Consider the following 24,691-nt stretch of genomic DNA (forward strand, 5'->3'; position numbering starts at 1 on the left):
ATAAAAATCATAAATTTTCTCATAAAAATACTGAGTAGATTTTTGCCTTACACAATATTAATTAAGAATGCTGTTTTTCAATGAATCACAAAAAAATGATGTAAGGATTAAGGGCAAGGCTGAGATTCCAGGTCACTGTGCTGAGGAGAAGCTCTAGGAGTAAGGAGACGAACCTTCCAGGTCAATGAGCCTCAGCTGAAGGACATGCGGAAATGTCATTCATCCACATGCTGCAGGCAAACCTACCTGCAAAGGGGCAAATTCCCATTCTAAAAATATTTCATGGCAAAGAATCCAACTAACATTCACATTCTGTAAGAATAGAGGCAAATTCACATTCTAAAAATATTTCATGGCAAAGAATCCAACTAACATTCACATTCTGTAAGAATAAAGCCAAACTCAGGACTTTCACCTACTCCTCAGCACGACCCATCTATACACTCAAGAATTTTTTTTAAAAAAAGCTTGAAACAAACAAACAACAAACAAAGGCCAAGATTCTATGGCAAACATGCTACCAAGCTTCTAGGAGCTAAAAAACAGCTAATTTTGCACATGTAACTTGTTTCCCTCAGTGCCTGTAACTGGCAGAACCACCTAAACCCACATCCTAAGCCACAGAATATAGCCACCTGGTTCTGTTCTTATCACAGGATGACAAAACCCTTTAAATCCCCTAATGTCACACAGACATCCTCAACATTTGTATAGTGCTTTTAACTAACAAAACTGCTGCATCCTTCCTGAGTTCTAGGATGGTCAAAAGGCTCCATGCAAACACTTGTTAGGATAACCCTCCCATTAGGTTTAAAGGCATCAGCTCAATGACCACCACACAGTTCAAAATCCCATCCTCCTCTCCTCTTTGTGGTCTATTCTGGTACTCATATGACTAGAATGATTTCAAGTTATAAAAATGTTTAAATTAATACCACCTTTGCAATATTCATCTGCCAAATCCCCCAAAATACAGTATTAACAATTCTATCAGCACAAAATAACAAGTTTTCTTTAATGCTTCAATCAGTAGCAGTAATTATAAACAGGTGTGCAGAAATTAATATGTAATATGTAAGTCTTGGCTTTCTCTTAAACTATGTATTTTAGAATGATTTTTAGAATAACTTCTAAAAATACTTCTAAATTTTTCATTAAGAAATATAAAGAAGTAATTCCATGATTAATGCCATCATTTCTATAGTTCTTGTGAAAAAATGGGGATCCAATAATCTAGTTAAAAATCAAGAAACACGTACATACTTGATTCTCTGCTGATTTGATGAGAACACTAGTAAGTTAAAGGACTACCATTTCCAATGGTTCCATTAAAAAGTGTAATCATTTGGCAAAAGTGTGATTTTTTTTTCTGTTAAAAACAGTGGTGAAACCTTCACTTTTTAAAAATTTCAAAATTATTCAATTCCATGATGTTTATATATAAACTATTCTAGAAAGAAGTTTCAATAATGTCATAATTGGAGAGGCTTTGCAACCAATATGTAATTAAGATATAAATTTCAATTTTAAGTGGCATGCTATTTTAAAAAAACAATAATTTTTAAACATTTCCAAAAACCAGTATTAACTTTTCACTTGTAAGACATCAATCCTTCATTCTATATCAGTTATTCTCAACCAAGGCTACACATAAAATCACCAGTGGATTTGAAAAACCAAAAGAGGAACCCAACCCCAAGAGATCAGGATTCAACAGGTCTAGGTAGGGATTTGGGCATTAGTATTTTTAAAAAGCTAAAAAGGTGATCTTAATGTGGAATTAAGAACGAGAATCTTTGTTCTAGATCATTATCAGAATTGACTACAACCATCTCCAAATACTTGGACTCTATGAAGGAGAACCCTTTTCTAGACAGGCATTTTTGCAATCTTACTAAGAGGAGGATAGATAGGGGGTACCTTGAATATGAGGTTAGTGCCATGTACTTACTCATTAATGGTCATGCTATCATGGCACATGAATGGGTTCCAGAAGTACTCGTGTTGTGCACCATCACCTGTTTCATACCATGCAGAAACTCAACTTGAGTTTATATCATGATATAAATATTATTAGCACCTGCCACTAGGAATATGTAGATGATGAGGAAAACATTAACAGACATCCACTACCAATTAACCTGAGGAAGATGGTCCCAGTTAGTCAGTGGGGTTCTCCCACTGGGAAAAGTGGGGTTGCAAGTACAAAAAATAAGAGACCAGTGCTCGCTTCGGCAGCACATATACTAAAATTGGAACGATACAGAGAAGATTAGCATGGCCCCTGCACAAGGATAACACGCAAATTCGTGGAAGCGTTCCATATTTTTTTTCATAGGACGCATCCCAGAAAGCTTAAGAAACTGTGTCAACAAGGGCTTCATCACATCAGCTTCTTGGTCAGTAACAGACACGCAAGCAATTCATCCTGAGCTCAATGGTGCCACACACAGGTATCTACCAGGCATTGTAGGTGTGGTCCCGGGAGGACTTCCTGCAGCCATAGAAGGCATTATCGCTGGAGGCATCCCGGTGACTCACAACCTCCCCACAGTGGCACATCCTTCCCAAGCTCCCTCTCCCAACCAACCCACAAAACACGAGGATAATCGAGAGCACCCCAACGAACAATAGCAGAGAATACTGAAAGGTAATCATTTGGATAAACTTGGGACCAAGAGACAGTGAAAAATGGATGAACTAAGAAAAAAGTCTGACAGTCTTTTTAACTGATCCTGGACATACACATCCTTGATGTTGCAGTGTTAAACCTACAAGAGCTAGAAAACTGAAGATGTCTGCTTGCGGAAGCACTGAAAGACTAGGACGTGACTTATTAATGACCAAATTCTGTTATTGTGTGTTAAGTTTTCACCTGTGCATCAAATCACAAAGAATAAATAGAACTTTTTCCTTTATAAGTCCCTTGGACACAGCAGGTCCTGAGCACCTTGCTCTAGAATCTTGCATCAAGAGTTCCAAACATCAGCCTATAAACTGGAAACTGGGTAAAGAAGATGTGGTTTTTTTATAAAATGGAGTACTACTCAGCCATAAAGAACGAGAAACTAGAGTCATTTATAGCTAAATGGATGCATATTGAGGCCATACTCTTAAGTGAAATAAATAGGACACACATGGGGTAGATTTTGAACCTTCAATTCAGTCAATGGGGAAAGAGGTCAGCTGCCTCCTTTGCATTAAGAATAAAAAGAGCCTGCTACAGCCTTCCTGTATGCCTGCTACCTCATGGTGTGCTTGTGGCCTTTTGCAAAAGTAAAAACTTGCCTTGTCAAAATAAAAAAAAAAAAGAGTTCCAAACATCAAAATAAAAAAATGTTAAGAGGAAATCCCCATCTTATGACTCTAGTCCCTTTGGTCTACAGGGGCTTGTTACCTCTTTTTATTAACAGGAAGATTAAATTACTACAAGATGGGGAGAAAACTGACTGTTAGACATCTGCATGAATAGGACTGAAGAGCACAGGCTCCTGTACAGAGAGGTGTCTCTCACATTTGAACTGCATACTGAGCACACAAGTTGGTTGTTAGTTCAGTAATATCCTCTGATGATGCAAAAAAGAAAAAAATGTTAAGTTTCAAGCTGTTTGTACTCAAATGTATTTTCTCAGTTTCAGATCCTCAACTATTTTATTGAGTGGAAAGTCTTGAACTGTAAGGGTTCAAGAAGAATAATGTTGCATTTCCTTATGTCTCAGGAAACACTTTTTATGGTAACTTGTCAGATTGTCTATGAACAAACCCACTTTTTTAGACACTGATAAATTCTTTTCTTCATGTGACATTTTATACAAGAACACTTCAGATGTGTTATTATAGTGACCGATTTTAACAAATCCTATTAGATTTGTATCAACTATTACATGTTCTAGCCATAGTCTTTTGTGAATCACTGCCTTTTTTTTAAAAAAGATGGCCTATTTTGAGCCTTTGTATAGGTACATTCCTGTTTTTGTGACAAAAGAAAAACTTTAAACTGTCCCAAACAGAAAAATAATGGCTATCCAGAAGTATGTTTTGTTTTAGTGTGAGTTACCGTTACTGTATTCGTTTATTGTAATGGTGGACATTTAGTGTTCAGTGCAGTTTTCAATAAAAAGTAATTAAAATTTAAAAAAAAAAGACCAAATGAGTTCAAATCGAAATGGCAAGAAATGCACCTCTCAACTCTCCTGAGTGTCCATCACTGTTGTTGCATTACAAAATCCATAATGATGTGTGTCAAATGGTGTTAAGAGTTATATCCTTACATTCCCATCCTCTTACTCCCACCGAAAGGCAAAGCTGTCCAGTTCTCCAGGCACTTGTGCAGGTGGTCAAGCCTCTACCATTCAAGGACAATGTGCTCTTCTACTGAACAGATCTGACCATCTGCTTTTTCTGGCAAAGCAACAGGCCCACTTTCCTATGATGCATGGCAGTAGCAGACACAATGACACTGATTTCACCTCTCAAGACATGAAAGATTATTACTGGATACATCTAAAACCCCCTGCTCAGAATATTTCCCAAGAATTTGCAATTTCAAATTACTTAATTGACTACCTAATTGGGCCTCTAGGCTCGAAAACTCAATTTGCTCTATCAGATAACTGAGGTAGCACAGATCAAATGGAGATCCTAGGGAAAGATCTACTGACATGCAGGTTGCTCTCACTGGATCTACTTTCATTATCAGCATCATTCAAGCTTTCTCAGAGACAGGTATAGGTATCATGGAGGCTGGCTACAAATATGAAGATTTATCTACAACTCTCAATTCATCTACATGGTTTCTGAACTGCCAGAGTCCATGTCTGAAATATATTATAAAACTCTAGTTTCTATATAGCTGTATCAGAAATTTGTAATTGTTAACAGTATTTTCTTTTGCCTAGCTATTGATGTGAGATCCATTTTAAATTATCTTCTCATTTTGTTGTTGTTGGTCTTACTCTTATTTTCTGTTTAAGAAATGTGAGGGAAAAAATGTGAGTAAAATATTAATACATTTCAGTTAAGTCATAGAATATTTAAAAATAATTTTCAGTTCCAGATTTTTTCTTGAAAGTAGAAACTGGAAGCCATAGTTAAAACACACCCATCTCCACACCCAGAGAAATAATACAACATGTTCCACAATCCTGCAAATTAATGATGGGTTATAAACTAACAAAAAAAATTTATGGTACAGTCATCAGAGAAATGAAATAGAACTTTAAAATACCATTTGAAAGTAGGTACCACAAATGCTATTAAAAAGCATAGCATGTACTTTCTCAAATTATTTAAACCAAGGCCTTTAACAAAGGTACCAATATGTTTCTCTTAAACAGCCATTTGGCAGGCTGAGATGTGATTCATATTTATGTTCTTGTCAATTAAAGTCCAAATTTACTATAATATAGTTTATTTTGAAAAATGATTAATATGAAGCAGGTCTCCAAATAAGGCAGTTAACAGTTTTTGAAACGTTCAAAGGGACATCCCAAAAAGATTCATCTATGGCAAGTATTTGGAGAAGTAGCATAATAAAGGGCTTTGGAATTAAAACGTTTTAAATGTATTACCAAATGTTTTCTTAAAAATTAGTCTAAAATTAGATGAACAAAGCTGTAAGTAGTATTTCTACAGTCTGGAGATATAAAGATTTTCCATAAAAATGAATGAGCACAACACATACAATATTCTGCAACCATAGCAAAATCTGAAACTAAAAATATTGTTTTAGTTGGTAAAAACATTTTTATATATAAGTGAATTATAGCAACTTTCCTAAGTCCCTGAGATGCATACTGGATTGAATAAAAATAAAAACTGTAGAATTTATATGTCTACATGAGAAAAGTAGAATAGGACATAAAGTACCGTATATAGGAAAACAATGAACATGGAAAACAAGTCATAGAAACAGAGAATATTTAATCTTTAGTAAATACAATTTGTTGCACAAAGGCAAATCTAGATATCCAAAGGTTGTATTCTATGTCTTGATAAGAGGCTACTTCTATAAAATCTTTTCACCACTCCAGAAAATTTCCAGGCTCTAAATAGGGTAATGCTTTACTGATAAGTTAAGGTGTCCAGAGGAAGTATTACTCAGATTTAGCTATATAATTAATACTTGAGCCTCAGAAGAACAGTAGTACACAGTCACATGATAAACTTTTGGTTGATTAGAGCCACCTCTGAAGACCTGAGCTCTAGGCAAAGTACAACTTTTCTACAACAGAAATCTCTTAACAGCACAGACACTAGATAAACCTATCTACTGTGAACTTCTACTGCATCCTTCCTTCTCTACAAACCTTCAGGTGGGACTGCATTTTTAAAAATCACATTTGAAAGTGTATCTCTGTTAAAGGCACCTGCACTTGATCACAGCTCCTTGAAGCTATCAATAGTGTCTTACTTGACCTTGACCTCTCTCCGTATTCCAAAGCACTAACACTCAATACACAATACATAGCAAGCCTGTGTTGGTAGACTGACCACAACTGGCAATCAGTATAAGTTTTTTTAATAAAGATCTGCTGCACTATACTTTCAGGTTTTTTCAGCATCACCAAGTACTTTATTTTATATTACTTAAATATTATTTTGTATGCTACTTCTATTCAATTCAAATGTCTTTATCACTCAACAAAGCAGTAAAACTAGGACTATAGTTATGACTTTTGTTCCTTTGTATACTACAGGCAGTCCCTTAAACACAGCAAGTATCAAATAAAGACCTTTTAACAACCATGGTACAGAATATAGGAATGTATGCAACTCTTCAGAACATATTTAAAAGAGGGGGGAAAAAAGTGGAACTGATAAAGATACTGTCACAGCTAGCTTTTAAAAACTACGGATTTTTTTTTATGTTTACCAACCCTATTCATAACAATAGGTGGGACCTCTAACCACAGCTTTACAAATCAGAGTTGCCAGAATTACCTCCTATTATATAACCTGACTGTAAGTTAATGACTCATTTAAAAAACAGAAAAGAATATCCAAACTATTTAGGCTCAAGAAATAAGTATGACTCTTCCTACTGTAAAGCCCTGAGGTAGAGGGTGAGGATATAAAGATCTAGCACCTTGAGGTTCCTGACCTTAAGGTGTTTACAGTCTTATCTGATGTTCTGCCAAGGTAAGCTCAAAGGACAGACAGAGCCAGCAATGGACTCCAAGTCCCTTGAGGCTCATTCTTCTCCAGGAATCAAAACACTTTTTCACAGTGATAGTAGTATACAGTTCAAGAATAACAAGCTGTCTATAATCAGTGAAGACCAAATAATGAGAAATTCACTTCAAGTAAAAGGAAGGATTTTATTTAAATACAAATTATTTGACCAGGAAGGAGGGAAAGACTAAGGTATATTCCAAAGACTTATCTTCATGGTTGGTATTCTTTAGGATATGAACTTACATGTATTTTCTTGTTTTAATACCTACCTAAAAATTGAGTAGAGGAATAATCTTTTTATGACCTATGAAATGAAAGAACAACATATAGCATATTAGGATACAACTGGGGAGATGACAGATCAAAAACAGGCAGAAATACAGATATACTGAGAACCAGTCCCAGTGTTTTCAATCTCTCTAGGTAAACTATAGACTTAAGTGGAAACAGCTTAATAAGCTTTGTACTACATTACTAATTACCCATGGTAATATGCCACCAAAGTCAAAGCTCAAATTGGCACAAATCATTTTGCTAATTACACCATTATTTGTGATTATCAAAAGAAGTGCACTAAAAGCTGCACCTTACTTAGCAGATGTACACTAAATCTGGCCATAGAGAACCAGTTAAAATAATGTTCTATCTAATACAGTATATAAATACTACATACACAGAGTGGCAAGCACAATCAACTGCTGTTAAGTAAGTTAACTTTCCCTTTCAAAAAGATACTATATAAAAACAGAATGGCTGTATCAATTAAAAAACCATGTTAAAAATAATAGCTTAACGGTTTAAATGTGAGGGAGATTATTTTCTCAGCTAAAATCCTGTAAGTGATTGATAGGATGGATTAGCTGCTCCAGGGTACAACAAAGTATCACATCCTTCTACCTTACCACTCACTTTCCATCCTCAGGCTTGTCCCCTTGTTGTCAGAGAACCACTGCCACACTCTCCAACTCCAACATTACATCAGAAGGAAGAGTGATGCAGCACTAGACACTTGTCACTTTTATGAAGACAGTAAAATCCTTCAGCAGATGTTCATTTCTCTTTAGCCAAAATCCTGTCACATGCTCACCCTTAACTATTGAGGAGATGGTCCTTGTTCTCTGCAATTTCATCCTGGGTGCCTGCACATTCACTAAACTTTACTTGCAACTTCCCTATCAACATCTGCAGTGTTTGTGTGATCAGTATGGACACAAGCAGAGCAGTGAGAAATCTGGGTTGCATATGCACATATTCCCAGCTGAGATCTTACAAGGAGGCAGAGACTCATTCCACAAAGAGGTGCCGAGAAGAAGAGGGTACAGCAGGCAGTGCAGTGGAAGACAAGTAGCTCCAGTTCAGAGCCCAGCAGGATGAGGTCTAAACCCCAATTCTGGAACCTTTTCTTGGTGTAGCCTCAAAAAATCATTTATCACTCTGAATCTTGGTTTCTCTTTTGTTAAAAAAAGCAAAATATAAGATAAGCTGTTTTCAGGATTTAAGATTACAGTTTATACAAGATGTGTGTGGTTCAGTGTTCATTAGCGACTTTATAGAACCTAACAACCACAAAATGTAAGAACCAACAGCATTCAGTCCTGCCAGCCTCTACACAGAGGCAGCCAGGGAAGGAGTGCAGGAAGGAGTGCTTAAGTAAGTCTGAGCTTCCCACCCACAGGGCCAGCCCTGCTGATGACCACTGCTGTGGTAAGGTGAGTGTCCCTGCCTTTGTGTCTTGCTCATTGTAAGACTCAGCACTTCTCAAACTATCCACAAAAGATCCCCTAATGTTACAGGAAAGGAAACTGTATGCCATTCTGAGGCAGTTTGCTGTAAGTAGATATTTCTTTGTGGACTCATATTTTATCATAAAATTTATCCCAGTTTTTCATATTTTAAAAATTATATAAAAATTCTTTGGAAGTTCTTCAGGAGGCAAAAAGACACACATACACACCCAGGCTCCAACCTTTACAATGAGAAAAATCCAGAGCCAGGGCAATCAGGAGCCTGAGCAGAAGGACTGACTGAGGCCAGGAGTTCAAGGCCAGCCTAGGAAACATAGTGAGGCCCTAACCCTAGAATACATGAATAAATGAGAAACATCCAGATAATCTACAAAGATGTAACTTTTCTAGAGCCTATCAGAGAACTATAGTTACAAGACACCAAATAAACAAATCTAAAAAAGAAAACCCTCTCAAGAGAGAATGAATATACAAACTGTTTCACCACTTACAGAGCAAGAGAAAAAGAAGTGGCCACCATAAAAATGGGTAAGAAGAAAAAGTTAAAGCTTTAACAAATTTTAAAAGGTAAGCATGGGCCTCTGTGGCACACATATGAAACTCATCCTCTTTCCCAGACTATTCTCTTGTCCTATTAAAGAAAAGTTTAGGGGCCAGGGATTTAGCTCAGTGGCACCACACCTGCCTCGCAAGTGCAAGGTCCTGAATTCTATCCCCATTACCAGAAAAAGAAAAGAAAAAAAAAGAGAAGAGAAGAGAAGAGAAGTTAAGTTAAGTAAAGTTTAAGCCACAGGAGAAGAAGCAGGAAACACTTTTGGGCCCAGCCTTGAACAGAATGAGAAAACATCCTAGCAACACATCCCCACAGTAAGCACCAGGTCATAGGAGTTTCCAATGAAGAAAACCCAAGTCTAGTGCAAGAAAGACCACCGTAATAACAAAATCTCCACCACACTCAAGCACTGACTGACTCAAAGACTTTCACTTACCAGCAGGTGCCCACTTTCAGGAATAAATATTATTTAGTCCAATCTATGCTGTAATTCTACAAACAATATCGAGTATTCAATTAAAAAAATTAAACACACAAAAAAGCAATTTGACAACCCACTGGAATCAACCTGATAACCCATTGTATTATATGTATCAGAGATGATGCTGATGTTGAAAATATTACATAAGGACTTTAATTAGTATTAGTATGTTAATGGCTTTAGCGAAAATATGCAGAACATGCATAAACAGAGGAAGGGCTGCAGCAGAGAGATACACCATAGCCCCCTACCCCAAAATAAGTAAAAGTTCTAGAAATAAAAGATATCAGAGAAAAATTCCTTAGATGGCCTTATCAGCTAAGGAAAGAATCTATAAACTTAAAAGTCAGGTGAACAGAAGTGACCCTAACTGAAACACAAAGGAAATTTAAAAAAGAGAACACAGAACAGAAGAGCTCTGTGACACTATTAAGTGGTCTCACTTGTATAAAACTGTCATGCCAGACTGAGAATACACCTCATACTGGAAGAAAATATGTGTAAAGTACATGCCTGATACAGGGTATGTGTCAAGGACACACAGGAAAACCTCACAACTCAGTAATATGATGACCAAAAAAACCCCATACTCAACAATAAAAATTGAGCAGAGGATATAAACCTATTTCAACAAAGACAGTATTTGAATGATTAATAAGCACAAGAAAAGATGCTCAATATCATTAGTTATCAAAACCACACTTTCACACTGTAATACACCAGCAGGAATAGCTAAAATGTGAAAGGTTGACAACAGCAAGCACTGAGGAAAATGTGAAGTAAGTAGAGCTTTCCTGCACTGCTAGTGGAGGATGCTGATCACACTGGAAAATCCTTCAGCCATTTTTTGTAGAGTTAAAACATAGACTATGCAACCCAGGAGTCGCACTCCTAGGTGTCTGCCTAATAAGATAATAAAATGGATTTTTTTCAAAAGGCCTTAAATTTGAATTGTTAGGAGCATACTAGGATCTCTGAGAAGAAAGAACCCAGAATTTTCCAAATGGGTTAAATGCTATAAATGGATAGTTGCTGGTACCACTAAAACAGAGTCAAAATCATCACTTCCTTTTACACTTTAACCCAATGCCTGACAACAAAGAGGAAAGGAAGGATGGCAACCAACAATGTCTATTTTAGGTACATAAAGTCTAACATTCTCCTGGAATTTGTCTTCAAACTTTCCACCCGACTCCAAGGCTCTCAAAGGGCTTACTAAATGATAACACAGCTTCTGTCTCTTTCCAGAGAGGCTGTTAGAACTCACAACCTTATTTGAGACACTGGGAAGAGGTCCTATTAAATTTCTTAAGAGTAAGTTTTGGTAGTAAGGTCAATTTTAAAAACAAGGAATGGGAGCTTAGTATTTCTTTGTAACATTTTCTGTCTTAGCTCATGTGATGTATCATCCATTTTATAATTTTAAAAGTCTTGCTCATCTGCATCTTTTGGTGAGACTCAACATTTAGGACCTTATGGATTGTAGTATTTAATGAAAAATTATAGAATGGAATCAAATTTTAAGATTTTTGGCTAGTTTTTCCCTTCTTGCCAAATTAAGAAAAATTTAGAGGATGAAGAAGACACTGAAAGAAGCACTTACTGAACCTCTGATGAGACATAACAATAGCTTCAGCCAGGTTTTGGATCCAGCACTGGCAAAGTTACAGTTCATCTCTCACATCATGTGAAACTGCATCTCTGATCATGGTGTTCAAAATATTTTTATGGAACACAAAGAAATGTTCCTTTCTAGGGCTCCCACAATTCATGCTTGGAAGCACTTACTTCCAGCTGAAATTGTTCTTATCCTGTCTGTGACAACTTATTTAACCCAATGTTTCTCAAATCAGGGGATAAAAATGGCACATCTTCAATGGGCCTCAGGAATACTTTATACAAAGATATTTACAAAGAATTTTCTAAAGTCAGACTTAGGGAGGTATAATTTCCATATAGTAAAGCTCACCCTTTTTGACAAATGAATATAGATGTATAAATACTACCACAATCAAGATAGATAACAACTTCATGAATTCCAAAATTTCTAGTCCATCTGGTCTCCCACACCTAACAATCACTGATCTATTCTGTTACTACAGTTTTGCCTCTTCTAGAATGTTAGAATTAAGAAATCACATATTATCTAGTTTTTCTGTCTGGCTTTTTTCATGCAACATAATGCATTTGAGATATACTGATTAATGTACTACCTCTTACTGTGACTACTATAGCATTCCATTGAATGAAGGTATCACAGGTTGCTTATTCATCCACCAGCTGATGGAGAACAGAGTGGTTTCCAGTTTTGACTTATGAATGAAGTGGTGAAAACACCCACTTTCTTCTGCCCCTGAGAAATCTACATATTGCACCCCCTACTCTCTTTGGGACTGTGTTCCAATGGCACCTGAGAGACCTGCTCTGACTGCTCTGTCTCAAATAGCATCTCCCATCACTCTCCTTGGTCCCTAGCTTTTCTTTCTCCAAAGACCTTTCCATTACCATCATTATGTAACACATTTTATAAGAAAGAAGACAGATATTCTGCTTATGTGCTGTGATTAGTTGAACACTATTTCTATGAGAGTAAGGACTTTGTTTTGCTTAATGCAAATCTCTTCTGCTTAAAACAGTGTGTGGTACTACGGTGAGGTGGGAAGAGTGGAAGAGGGAATGAAGGAAGGAGGGAAAAAAAGAGGGAAGGAAGAAAAAATGCTGGAAAGAAAGGAAATATTGTAATCTGACATTTGATAGAAGGATGCACTGTTGGGATTTACAGGATGAAAAAGAAACGGAATGAACAGGTGTAGTGATACGAAGTTCTTTCTGGACTTGACTGAAGAAAGAGTAGGAATGGAAAGGGTATAGTAACCTGTAAGCCATATTCTCTGGCAAGCAGTAATCTTCAGCTTTACTGTGCATGACGGGAATTATTGAAACGCAAACACTGGGCTCCACTCCAAGTTCCTGATTCAAGAGGCCTAGGATGGGACCAAGAATTTGAGAACAGCGTCCCTGAAGGGTCTCTGTGGGAGGAGAATGATTTACAATGATTCTGCAAATGTGGTCCCCAGACCAACAGTAGTGGCAGCACCTGGGACTTTTTAAAATCCAGATTATTGTGTCAGTTAATCACTAAGACCTGTGTGAAGTCCTGGCTCCAACACTGCTTTTTAATACTTACAATCTCTGAGCCCGGATCTGAGATCTCACGAGGCTCAAGTAAAACCGAGCCAGAGTAGGTCAGATGCTGGGTGTTTCCAGGTAAAGCTACACTGTAAGCACAGGGCGGTGGGCACACATGCCCTAGCACACAGAAAGAAGTCCCTGCCATAAGAGCTGAGCAGAAGGGAAGGCTTACCCACAATCATGAAAGCCCTTCAATGCCACACAAGGGAATCTGAGCTCTAGCATCTCTGACCCATGGATTCTCAAACTTTTTGAGTTTTGCCAGTCTGGTGCTAAAAAAACACAACTTGATCTTGTTTACTCCACGTAATCATTGACCTCAGCATGGTTTCACTGGAGTGATGAGTATGGAAGTCTAACTGTGGTGGATCAGAGAAAGAGAATGAGACAAAAAGGGGAGCCTGCAATTAAGAGTCTACATGTTTTTCTTTATAATTACAAAAATATTTATATAATTTTAGAACTGAAATCTAGCCCAATTTATTCATTTACAAATAAGGGAAAATTAAACCTAAGTTAATGATTTAAATGGGCCAGGAATTTAGGTCAGTGGTGCCTCCACCTGCCTCGCAAGCACAAGTTCCTGAGTTCAATCCGTGGTACCAAAGAAAAGGTACAATTAATGATTTAAATGTGGCCTAACTAAATCCACTAGTCTTTTTTACTACTTAAATGCATTATTATTTCAGAAACAACTGTTCTATATGACACAAGCCCCCCCAAAAATCTAGAAAATAAAAAATCTAAATAATGCAGAAGGTAGAAAATTAAATGTATATGCAAAATGTAAAATGGCTCCCTGAAGATTGACTTTTATTCAATGAATATCATTTAGTATTGGCCAAGAACCAAGTATGTATGGCACTAGATGGGGCATTATCCCCAAACAGAACGACTCCTTTATTTAATAAACATTTGATGAGGGCTACTATTTAAAAAGAACAATTTGGCTGGAGATTTAGCTCAGTGGTTTTGCCGCCTGCTGTACAAGCTCAAGGACCCAAGTTCGATCCCTGGTACTAAAAAAAAAAAAAATAATAAAAAGAACAATTCAAAACACTGAATAGAGGTATTAAAAATTTTTTGTATGTTTAGTCCCTTCCTTAAAGTTGATTACAATTTACTATTGAAGCTCCGAGTTTTTAAAAGAATTTCAAAAGACCACAATTTATAACAACACAAAGTAAAAGATTCTATTTACCAAAATCTCATTAGTTTGAAACAAATGGGAAAAGAAAAAGTGGGCTCTCCAGTATCGAAGAAGGTAATTTTGATAAAGTGGAGAATAAACATGGGCTTGAGGTGGGAGAACGGGATCTGCTTTGAACTCTGCCAACAGCAAACTGGTTCATGTTTCTGGCCTTCACTTTACTTACATGAAAAAGCAAGAAGTTACATAGTTCTGTACCGTGGGTGTTGAGCAGATCATATCTTCACAAGTTTTATAACACACTTTAAACATCTAAATAACATCTATCCTGTTATTTCAAGGACTGAGCCAAAGTATTTTAAAAGTATTAAAAAATCAAGAGGGATAAACTGCTTGCACTATAATTTGTTTATAACTCTAAAAGTTAAGGTTCAAGAGAGTACTGTATGTAAAGATGATGATAAATAAAAAGTACTGACTTTATAGTCTGGCAGCTCAAAATAGATCTCTTGGGCACAGCCCCAGGAGGCAAGAATGGTTCCACATGAAATCGGATCCCTGGAGCTTGCTTTGATACTTCCCATTCCTTCTTTTCAACACAGAAAATGAATCGTTGTCCCACTTTGATTTAGGAGAACAGCTCTTGGTAGACATCTAAGTAGGAAATTTACCTTTTTAAGGGATATATAGGGAATATCTGCTTTAACTACAAAGGTGTTATTATTCCTGGGGTTAATAGAAAAAATCACTTTTGACCAATTCTCTAGGAGTCGACCCACACTGGGTCGGACTTTAACCTTTAACAGTAATTAAAAACTTTAACCTTTAACACTAATTAAAAACTTTCAAGTTGTACTTTGTGTTGCCTTAAATTTTTTCTGATTAGAATTAAAAATTAACAAAATTTTTCTTAGTTTCCATATATATTTCCCTTCTCTTTCACAGAAAAATCCCTCTGCCCTATCCAGCAAAAACGACATGTTATATTCACTGACTGCTAACCATGTCCCCAAATGCCCTGTAGGTGAAATTAGTTCAGTGAAAATAAGTGAACGTCAAACTCGGTAAGGAAAAGCTGAAAGCATTTTCTCTAAGATCAAGAATAAGATAAGAATGTCCATTCTTAACACTCTTATTCAATATAGTAGAAGCTGTAGCCAGAAACACTTGCCAAGAAAAGGAAAAAAGGCATACAAACAGGACAGGAAGAAGTCAAATGTCCCTGTTTGCAGATAATATAATTTTACACATAGAAAAACTTAAAGATTCCACTAAATAACTATTAGAACAGAAGATATAAAAATCAACATACAAAAATCAATAGCTTTTCTATATAAAGTACCAACAATGACTTTGCTCAGAAAGAAATTATGAAAGCAATGTCATTCACAGTAGCAACAAAAAGTAGTAATGGTGGTTGTAATGCTAGTAATAAAATACCCAGAAATAAACTAAGAAAATAAAAGACCTCTATAATAAAAATTACAACATGCTAATGAAAAAAGTTGAAATCACTAAAAGATGGAAAGACCTTCCCATGTTCATGGGTCAGAAAAGTTAATGTTGTTAAGATTTCCTGGACATGAAAAGAATTGAGATGTGTGATATACATGCACCAACTCTCCACAATGAATGTAATCACAATGTACTGCAAACCTGGAACTAATAAATTTAATAAATTAGATCAACCAAACATGAATAAATTTTTTTTAAATGTCCATACTACTCAAAGTGATCTATAGATTCAATGAAATCCCCATCAAAACTCTAATTCTTCACAGAACTAGAAACAATACTAAAACTCATATGGAAGCACAAAAGATCCTGAATAGCTAAAGAAATCTTGAGCACAGAGAACAAAGCTAGAAGCAGCACAATACCAGGTTTCAAGATAAATGATAGAGCCTTAAGTGCCAAAACAACATGGTACTAGCATAAAAACATACATGTTAAACAATGAAACAAGAAATAAATCCAAACATCTAGAGCCAACTTACTCTTTTCAAAGGTGCCAAAAACAAACACTGTAGTACAGATGGCTTCTTTAATAAATGGTGCAAGATGACTGGATATCCACATGCAGAAGATTGTAATTTGACGCCTATGTCTCGTCCTATACAAAAATCAACTCAAAACTGGATGAAACATGATAATATAAGACCCTAAACCTGAAGCTAGTAGAGGAAAACATAGGGGAAACTTGTCAAGATAATGGTGTAGGCCATGATTTTCTGGTTAGGACCACAAAAATCACAGGAAATAAAAGCAGAAACTGACAAATGTGATTACATCAAACTACAAAGTGTCTGCAAAACAAAGGAAACAATCAACACAGTAAAAAGACAATCTAAAGAATGAGGGAAAATATTTGCTAGCTATTCATCTGAAAGAGGATTAATATCCAGAATATATAACGAGCTCAAAAAACTTAACTATAAAGTACTTAAATTTAAAAAGAGGTAAATGATTTAAGTAGATATTTCTCATCAACAAATAGGTAAAAAATGCTCAGTATCAACAGCCACCAAGAAAATGCAAATTAAAACTATAAGATTCCATCTCACCCCAATGAGGATGGCTATTATCAAAAAACAAAAATAACGCACAAAATAACAAATACTGGAGAGAATGTGGAAAAAAAGATACCACTATATATTGTACTGCTGATGGGTATATATAAATTAATAGAGCCACTATGAAGAACAATATGGAGATTCCTCAAAAAAAACTAAATATATGATCTAGTTATTTCACTCCTGGGTGCATATTCAAAGGAAAGGAAGTCAACATACAAAAGGCCCTTGGCCAGGTGTGGTGGCACATGCTTGTGATCTTAGCACTCTGGGGGGCTGAGGCAGAAAGATCACAAGTTCTAGCCCAGACTGGGGACTTAGTATGTTAGTGAGACCCTGTCTCAAAATAAAAAAAATAAAAATTTTTGAAGGGTTGAGGATATAGGTCAGTGGGAAGGCTTGGGGTTCAATCCCCAGGACCACCAAGAGAGATATAGAGACAGACAAACTGATGGAGACAGACTGACTTGTATCCCCATGTTTATTGATGCACTATTCACAAGAAATTAGCCTACGTGCCCACTAACAAATTAGTGAATAAAGAAAATATGGTATATATACACCATGGAATATTAATCAGCCATAAATAAGAATGAAATCCTGTCAACTGCAGGAAAATGGAAGGAACTAGAGAACATCATGTGAAGCGAAATGAACAAGCACCACATATCTCACACATGGAAATTTTTTTTTAAATAGTTGACCTGGAAGTACAGTAAAAGAGTGACTGCTAGGGAGTAGAAAGGGCCCCAGGGATAGAATGAAAGTGGAAGAAGGGTGTTTGGATATTATAAATACATGCTGTGTGTATGTGTGAAATTATCACTTCACATTAAAGTGTATTATTTAAAAATCAAAAACATCTATGTTAGTGTATCGCAATCTTTTTAAGAGAGATCTCATTACGCTTCTTAGGCTGACTTTGAACTCTTGGGTTCAGGCAAGTCTCCTACTTCACTCTCCCAAGTTGCTGGGACAACAGGCATTTGTCATCATACCAGGCTATCATAATCTTTAAAAGGTGTATCAACACATTTTCAATGAAACATAAAAAAGACCAATTACAAGGAAAACTGTTGTTTTGGTTCATTTTCTTTTTGTGTTCTATTTCCCTTCGAAATTCTGATTCTCGTTTTCTAATCTGATATTGTATTTAAAACATGAATATGATAATTTGCTTTTACTTAACTAGAACCTTACAATTACTTCAGTTTTCATAGGGCCAAATATTTCCTAGCACCTCTGCAGGTACTATTATTTTTATTAACACTAGGATGAAGGGATAGCTTCTTTCTGTTAATTTTCTCTTCTAAGATGCAGTATCTTACAAAATAAGTCTAAGATATCATGAGTTCAATGGTCATGAAAGTTAATTTCAAAATCAAGACGTTTCCTTGAGGAATATAGCAAAGAACATGGGCTCTAAAGCCCAACTAATATCTTAGTGGTGTTTCTTGATAGGTGTGACAAGGGCAAGTCCACAAAGGTTCTTTAATTCACAGAACCTCTTCACAGCATGGGGAGGACAGAAAGCACAGCCAACATCTACTCAGCAGCATGGCCATTCTGGGAACTTTCATGAAGCCCAAAATGGCCAAATAGAAGCCCAAGATACTGGCCCGATATGAGTCAGACTGGTACATTAAAATTCACTGCAACTGGTGGAAATCCAGAGGCACTGACAAGGGGCGAAGAGAAAACCTAAGGATTGGTTCAGATGCTTATGGGAGCAACAAGAGAACACAACAAATGCTGCCAAGTGCCTGCCAGAACCTCCTGGTCCTCAATGCCCAGGGGCTCACTAACCCAGGGTTAGGTTGAGCAACAGAGAAAATGAATTAACAGTTCATGTGCACATTTACTTATATTGAAATAAAACCACCAAACCTAAAAGGAGAACAAAAGGATACCCTGTACACACAAGGATCTGTAAATAGTATTGTATGTGTGTTAGCTACTGTTGTTTTAAAAGTTTTATTACCTGTTCAAATTCTGAAAAGTATTTTTAACCATAAAAGATTTAAGCATAAACTTTAAGATGATTAAAATAGTAACAATTTTAATTAATCTCAAGGTTTTGATTTATTCGAAGTATAAAAAGAAAAAAGAAAGACAATTTCTCTATTAATTTCTATAACAAGCACCTTACTTAATGTTATAAATTGTATATGATTTTTATATCCTCAGTTTTGCTTTTCCTGTATTTTACAATACAAACAAGACAAAAATACTCTTACAAATATTTGCTAGAAATAAATGTAATACCAACAGTGAATAAATGTAAACACCTACACACAAATCAGAACATGCTATTTTTAACCAAAACCACCACAGCATTTTTATGGCTTATAACTGAAGAGACCTTTCAAACCAGTGTCCCCGACTTGAACAGTGAGTCACTTCAAGACTGATAGAAGATCATAATCTAATGAAATAACAAAACTGAGGTGTCACAAAACGTAGATGATTATTTAAAATCACCCCCTTCCAGTAAAGCATTTATAAAAAATTCATTTGCTTTTTGAAAAGGGATACCATTCCAATGGAATATTATCATTAATGTGTATTATTTTCTTACTTTTATTATGTGTAAAATATTATCCTTATAACACCCTGTATCAACACTTTTTCTTCCAAATTTTATTTTCTTGAAGCCAGGAATTGCAAATTCATTAACTTCGGGCCAAATATGTCTCCACTAAAAAAAAGATAAACCCCTCCCTAAAAACGGGGTGGAGGAGTAGTTGGGCAATTGTATTGGCATTTTTTCAACATAAAGGAGCCAATCTAAAGTTATCAATGAAACAAAATATTCCTTTATCGAAAAATTCCCAGTTTAAACACATAATTGAGACATAGATGTACACAAAACATTTAGGTTTCCAAACACTGGAGAAAGTGTATATAAACAATCAAACACCAGCCATCCTTATACCACAATACCCCAAAATTCTGAGTAAATTCTTTGTGGATTTCTTAGAGAAACATTATTTGAATATCCATTTACCAAAACAAGAATTTTCTTAATTTTCACTTTATGCATATGTATTTACAGTAACTATCGGAAATATTATTTTAGGTCTACATAAACTTAAAATAGAGCACTTTCCTAACAGTTTTAAGCACAAATTTAGTAAAAAAAAAAAAAAAAAAAAGTAACCAGGATATTTTTGTAATTTTAACCACAATTTTGGTAAGGTTTATTAATAAATATAACTGACAGTACTGAATATATATCAGCACTGTGCTAAGAGCTTTTAAAACATGGCTTGATTTAATCTATAAGGTCTAACAGAGGTTTTCTACCTTTACCCATATTCTTATAACAAATATAAATGAAATCAGGTCTACCAAACTATAGAGCTAAACTCTCACTAACACAAAACAATCTAGTTTTGAGTGTTATTGTCACTGGTTACTCTCGCCTGGTTTTATTCACAGATGTTCGATTCCTTTTAGTAGTTCTAAATCAGTAACCATGAACCACAGATTCTCAATTGGGGCTTGGAATCTCCATGCATTACAGAGGACTATGACAACAGAGAACCACAAGTGGCCATGGGAGCGTTTTCAAAGTGGAAGAGACACAGACTCCAGACATTAACATCCCTTTACTGATGCCAAGAGCAAAATTCAGTTTAGCGGTTCCTTTTTTGGGAAATATCACAATAATCCTAATAAACAAAATTATTTTGATCATAAACTGTCACACTGCACTGCCACCAGCAGATTTATTATTCTATTCATCCCATGGACCTCTGCCTTTTTATCTTTGTGTCCCTGTTGCACACATAGTTAATAAAACACAGCATAGGTGTGTCATAGTAAAGCCCCAGTGGTTAGACTGGAAATCTGACTGAATAAAGAATTAATCTTTTTTGGTAGTACTGAGAGATGGAATTCAGGAGTACTCTACCACTGAGTTACATCCCCAGTCTCCCTCCCTATTTTTTTTTGTTTCCCAAGCACTAGGTTTTCCAGGCAGAACTGGGACTTGTGATCCTCCTGCCCCAGCCTCCCAGAGTGCTGGGATTACAGGCATGCACCACCACACCTGGCCTGGCTGAACACTTCCTGTATACAGGGATAAATGTGGTCACTTGATTATAATTTTTCATTGGCGTTCACTTCAACAACTAGGCTTCAAAGTCAAAACGGGAAGAAATCTGACGAAAAGTCTCAATGCATAGCTCTGCCTGACTGAAGTATCAAAGGTGGATAAGAGTCCAGTTGTATGGTGGGTTCTGCAGTGAATGTTCTCTGTGGTTGTGCACAAGATTACCCACTGCTCTGACCCTTGTTTTCATCAACAAACACAACATATGGAAACATATCATAGCCACAAAGTAATGTGTGTCAAGTTTTGCTTTTTTTTAAAATAAGAGACAAACCTCTTCCTTCTCTGGAGTTTGGTTCCTTTCTTATAAGGATATTCAACCAATTATAAAACATTCTAACTCCTTTCCTGCTAATCTATAATATGTGCTCCATATCAAAGAATATCTAGACCAATGGTGGTGAACCCGGGCTGTTTCTTATCATTGAAAACTCTAAAAGGTTCACTATCATTGATGTAGACTATGAGGCAGTTTAAAAATCAATGATTTTAAAAAGTAAGGATAAATAAGAGGAAAACTGAAAAAAAAAATGACAACAGTAATTGCTGGTACATAATGCTAACTACTTCAATTGGCTTCATTTTTGAGCTATGAATCAAAATAGTACCTTTACAAAAATAATTTAAAGAAATGAGTGGTTTGTAATAACAGGCCCTATTTAAAATGAACATTTAAATAAAAATTTTTTAAATTCAAAAAAAAATAGCCGGGTGTGGTGCACGCCTGTAATCCCAGCACTTGGGAGGCTGAGGCAGGAGGATTGCTCCAAGTTCAAGACCTGCCTGGACTACACAGCAAGGCCTTGTCTCCAAAATAATAATAAAAATTTAAAAAAATAAAATGAACATTTATGAAAAGGTTTTACATATTTCAACAAGTGTACATTGAGAAACTGGTAAATAATTCTATAGTTCAAACTTTCTGCTACAGATACCAATTAATCTTGTGTGGCTACATCAAGCTTATTGCTACACTGGTAGGTTTACTTAGAATTAATTTAGACTTCTTGGGGGAAAGGTATCACAAATGTGTTCCTGAAAGTTATCTCCAATAGAACTGAATTTATTTCACATCTCATAAGTAAGAACTTGATCAGGTTGTTCACACTGATCCAATGCTGGTGATTAAAGGTATACTTTGTCTAATAAAACTATTTTACAAAGAGACTAAGAAAATGTATTCTTAGAAAACAAGCTGTAGTTGTAATCTCAAAGTCACAATGGCTGCTATGAATAAGACTAAACCTTTCTCCAGAATAGGTTTCTTTTTTGTCAATGTATCCTTCTTTAACTTAATAAATTTATATGCACCAGACCCTACAGGTGCTCCCACAGATGCCTGCAGAAGGAAACCCTAACAGGAGCTGACCTGCACTAAGGGTTCCACTGCTCGGGTTGGAGTATCAGAGGAAGCTACCCCTGCTTTCAGTGTCCTACAGAACTTAGAGAAATGACTCCTTTGTCCTTTAAACAAAAACTTACTTTCTTAGAAGATTGTGTTTTGCAGCAAAAAAGTTCCAAGATGCTTTTTTCTTTAAAACAAAACAAAACAAAACAAAACAAAACAGGGTCTTACCATGTAGCTCAGACTGGCCTTGAACTCAAGATCTTCCTGCCTCAGCCTCCTGAGTCTTCAAACTATAGGCATACACCACCATGCCCAGCTCAAAAGTTCAAATTTTTTAATTTGCAATTTCTGTATATTTGTCTAGAAAAACTTAAAGTCTGGGCTTCCGGGTCAACATGCCACAGCTCCCAGTGCAGAGTAGGAGGTTCCCGGGCCAACCTAACCCCGGCTCCAAGCACAGAGGAGGCTTCCAGGTTGATGTGCTACAGGTCCCAGTGCAGAGGAGGCTTCCAGATCAACATGCCACAGCTCCCAGTGCAGAATAGGAGGCTTTCGGGCCAAACTACCACCGCTCCCAGAACAGAGGAGGTGGGCCTCCTGGGGGGAGCAGAACACCCCACTACCCACTACCACCCCGCTGAAATTAGAAGACAGGTAAACAAGTCTGAGAACCAGACTTCCAGAACACCTACAGCAAGCCCAAGGCAAAACGAAATGGAACACTCTGATACTCAACCACCTGGACTTCCTGAACTAGCAACAAAACAGGATCTGGAAAAAATGAAATCAGAAATGAATCAGAAAAAATGAATCAGAAATCAGAAATAATTTCTCAGATAACAGCGGAGATAGTCCCCATAGTGCAAGACATAATTAATAAATCTAGACTTCTCTAGATTACAGATAAAAAACCAGAGGATCTGAGGAACATGATGGAATCCCAACATAGAAAACAAATGGAATCCATAAAACACATGCAAACAGATTTCCAGGACATTAAAAACTCCACTGAAAGTCTACACAGAAGAATCAGCCAATGTGAGGACAGAATTTCGGATATAGAAGATAAGATTGCTATTAGTTGACCAGGAAAGAAAAATTGCTTTAAAATTGTAAGGGAATACAAGAAATCAATCCAGCAGCTGCTAGAAGATGCAAAGAAGAATAGCATAAGACTGATTGAAGTCAATGAAGAAAGAGGAGAGAGTGCGGATGACATAAAAAAAACTGTTCACAAAACTGATGGCAGAAAACTTCCCAAGCAGGGGGAAAGAACTTCACATACAGATAAGTGAGGCAAACAGGAATAACTAGCCTTGATCAAAAAAAATCTACACATAGGCATGTAACTGTTAGGATTCCAGAAACACAACAGAAGACCAAAGTTCTACAAGCAGTTAGAGAAAAGAAACAAATCACATACAAAGGAAAGCCCATCAGAATCACAACAGACTTCTCAACACAAGCCCTCAAGGCAAGAAGAGCTTGGAGTGATGTATTACAAGCCCTAAAGGAAAACAGCCTCCAACCCAGACTGAGGTACCCTGCAAAACTATCTTTCAAAATTGATGGAGAAATGAGATACTTTCATGACAAAGAGCACCTTAGGAACTTCATGAACACTAAACCAGCACTCCAAAAAATTTTAGACAAAATCCTAGGAAAAGACAATGAGGATCACAACCCCAGGAAGCACAGCAGAATGAATCAACTGAGCACGACAAGAAATTAAAAGCAAAGGGGGAGAATGCAACAAAAAGAAAAAGCCATGACAATGATAAGTCAATACGTATCAGTTATAACCATCAATGTTAATGGTCTCAATTCACCAGTCAAACGAAATAGACTGGCAGAATGGGTCAAGAAGCACGATCCAACAATATGCTGCATACAACAAACATACTGATTAAGAGAGACAAAGAAGGACACTACATCCTTGTAAAGGGAACAATCCAACAGGAAGAGATGACAATCATAAATATCTATGCACTAAACACTAGTGTGCCCAACTATACAAAACAAATACTAACAGACATGAAAAGTCATATAAGCACTAACAACAATAGTAGTGGGGGACCTCAATACCCCACTGTCACAAATAGATGGATCAACCAGACAAAAACAAGCAACGATATACTAGAACTCAAACTCTTGAACAAATGAACTTAACAGATGTTTAACAGAGTGTTCCACCCCACAAAATCAGAATACACATTCTTTTCAGCTGCACACGGGTCGTTCTCCAAAATAGACCACATACTCAGTCACAGAACATATTTAGGTTAAGTGCAAAGGAACTGAAGTTATCCCTTGTATATTATCAGACCATAGTGCGATGAAATTGGAGATCAATACC

At 36.4% G+C, this 24,691-nt stretch overlaps 1 protein-coding gene and 1 non-coding gene across 14 annotated transcripts in view; one reads left to right on the plus strand and one right to left on the minus strand.

Annotated features, from left to right (window-relative positions):
- The window catches only part of Supt3h (SPT3 homolog, SAGA and STAGA complex component), a 401,578-nt gene that overhangs the window by 253,247 nt on the left and 123,640 nt on the right, over window positions 1-24,691 (minus strand). The gene's annotated exons all lie outside the window — the stretch shown is intronic.
- On the plus strand, window positions 2,223-2,330 carry LOC147825539 (U6 spliceosomal RNA). Its single transcript, XR_015440593.1, has one exon. It is a non-coding gene; the product is annotated as a U6 spliceosomal RNA (small nuclear RNA).

Source organism: Heterocephalus glaber, unplaced genomic scaffold (genome assembly GCF_053883595.1).
Source record: "Heterocephalus glaber isolate CG9 unplaced genomic scaffold, H.glaber_assembly_v1.0 deba00001497, whole genome shotgun sequence".
In the NCBI taxonomy this organism is placed as follows: domain Eukaryota; kingdom Metazoa; phylum Chordata; class Mammalia; order Rodentia; family Bathyergidae; genus Heterocephalus; species Heterocephalus glaber.